This window comes from Formica exsecta, unplaced genomic scaffold, assembly GCF_003651465.1.
Source record: "Formica exsecta isolate Colony F162 unplaced genomic scaffold, ASM365146v1 scaffold548, whole genome shotgun sequence".
NCBI classification, from domain to species: domain Eukaryota; kingdom Metazoa; phylum Arthropoda; class Insecta; order Hymenoptera; family Formicidae; genus Formica; species Formica exsecta.
The window spans coordinates 57,359-59,869 of record NW_021852723.1 but is presented as its reverse complement, the minus strand read 5'-3'; the positions used below and the strand labels follow the sequence as shown (position 1 = coordinate 59,869).

Genomic DNA, 2,511 nt, shown 5'->3' with positions numbered 1-2,511 from the left:
AACTAATGCACATCTTTATAAATGTTTATCTTAATAAATGAATATTGTACAACCGAATAAAAACATTGTTTTTATATTGCTAAATTAATTTTATACATAAAAACATTATTTATATTTAACGAAAACATTATATAAAATTAATTATATGGATTATTCTGTATAATTAATAATAATTGTATTATCTTTGTATATTACACATTATATGCTATATACAAGGTGTCCCTCAAAATTTCAAAATTTAAATTTTGCAATGGAATAATTCTGGAAATATTAAATAACATAAATTTTTATCAATTTATTTTTAAGCAGTATTTTCTGATGGGGGAATTGGTGGCGATGGCCGTGGAATAATGTGTCTCAACGTGCTCTGTTTTAATATAGTGTTTATAGTGTTCTAAAGCATCTCCTGATGCCTATTTTGCGAATAAAACACTCCGGCAGTGATCGCGCATCGATTGATGTATAAATTATCAAAGTGGAAATGCTAATAATAATCTATAGTGTGTATTCGGTGATACCTGCACACGTAATGGCGGCTTTGCGAGCCTTGACAAGCCTTGAAATGCGCGGCACTTGCGGGATGTAACGCGGTCTGATGTCGAGTTATTGACCCATTGAGGAGTGTTCCAAGCAGAGGGCTGTATTTGCGCCCGAGATAACCATGTCATCTTCGATGGAGAGCGATCGGAGTAAGTTACTCCTACTCTTATCTGCTATGGGCTAGACGTCTTCCCTGGCTGCTCTGATGACTAGTAGAGACGCCGGGACTCCATCCAGACACACCCTGAGGTACCTGTTAATCTGGGATTTGCCGAGCTGATTATTTGAGGTAACCCTGTGGCGGGCCTCTGTTGAGGAGGAGCCGATTATGACGTGGTACATATAGAATTGGGAGAGCCTCGTTGGCTTCGCTCTGTGAACATAAATACCACAATTATTGAAATATAAATTAAGTTATTATGTGGAATAATAATGTAATGGTAACAAAGCTGTTATACTTGGACTTGGTTAATTTGATTGATTTAATTGATTTAGTTAATTTTATAATACGAGAATTGGGATCGACTCTGCTAACTAAATTTGCACGTAACAGTTACTTGTATATGAATTGTTGATTTGGTAGTTATTTGGGTTGATCAATATAGTTAAATGAATATTTAACCTAAACTACATTGTCGATAAGTTTGATATATTTATAAAAGAGTAATATTGATAGTACTGTACTAAATTTATACTCCGATGGGTTAACTTAAGGGAATCAGGCTGTGACACCTGATTGGCTGATATACTTTACGACCGATCTAGATATAAGAACCGATCCCATTACTTGATCTTAGTCGGTCAGTTGTTATAAAGTAGAACTTAAAAAGATAATTATTAATAGACTCTCGGGCTAATGATTGAGTGCAAGTAGCCCTTATAATGTCGAGTTATCGATCCGGAGCGCATGCAGCGTATATGCTCAGTGGCGCAATCGATGAACCCGGGGATACGCAACGTAAGGTTAGACGCATTGCGAAGATGGATAATGACGTACACAACATACTTGTATCAAGGATTTGTTAAATTTATCATGAAAGGAGCTAATTATTAAATGTGATTTATTTCTTGGGTATCCAGGTTATGGTGACCAGTGTCATTGTAAATATCGTAACCTGAGTGCTGCTGTTGGAAATGAGGTTAAGATGACCACTTTGTGTATGGACTGAGGCTCCTGTGGACAATGTATCGGGGAATGCTCCCAGGAGTGAGTGGTTATGTCTTGATGTGAAGGTATATATTGCTGTTATATGTATGTACTTGACTTCATTTGTTAATGGAATTGGTGAGCACTATGACCGGTGTATGCCTGGTGTAAAGTGAATGTTAAATATGAAGCGTTGTGCCAGGTATCTTCTGTATGTTGATTATATTGATAAATTAACTGTGTCCCCTAGGATAGTTGTGTTGCGAGGAGGCATTACAGGCCTGCAGCTGTCGCAACTTCTGGAGGGTTGTGCGTTCACTTGAGGCGTGTGTGTGTTGAATAACTTGTGAGAAAGCTCTATGCGGGATGTTATCCCGGCATACATACAATATGTGACAGGAGCTTCACGCGAAACGCACTGGAGTTATTATGGTGGGAACATCTCACCATAGGGGATATCGTTGTGACGGCGGACTACTCAAGTCTCACCAATGATCTTCAGGATTTACTACTTACCATAATAATAAGGAATAGGACCTCCGTTAGATGGAATTCATACAGTTTATATATTATATATCATATAATATTGCGCTGCCGTCTGAAACATTGAATCATTTATTGTGATGTCCTGACTTGCATTGTAAGTGAGTTTTTGTGAAGGAAATTCCGGAATCAAACGGGGAAACCTCTTAAAATGGGACCTAATGAACTTTCTGAACTTTTAATAGATTGTACTTAAATGAGGAGACGGGTGTTACAGGGTACAATAAAGATCGTATATTTTACATATTGATCTTAAAGAGAACAACAGCTGAAAGTCGTGT

The 2,511-nt window shown here is 37.2% G+C and overlaps 1 long non-coding RNA gene across 4 annotated transcripts; it reads left to right on the top strand.

The window, feature by feature from the left end:
- The first annotated feature begins 210 nt into the window (after positions 1 to 210).
- LOC115241980 lies at positions 211 to 2,505 on the top strand. Of its 4 annotated transcripts, none has more exons than XR_003884991.1 (4): positions 211 to 689; positions 1,385 to 1,503; positions 1,621 to 1,773; positions 1,938 to 2,505. It is a non-coding gene; the product is annotated as an uncharacterized LOC115241980 (long non-coding RNA). The 4 variants fall into 4 exon arrangements; XR_003884988.1 differs by having other exon boundaries at positions 211 to 789; XR_003884990.1 differs by having other exon boundaries at positions 211 to 829.
- The last annotated feature ends 6 nt before the right edge of the window (positions 2,506 to 2,511 follow it).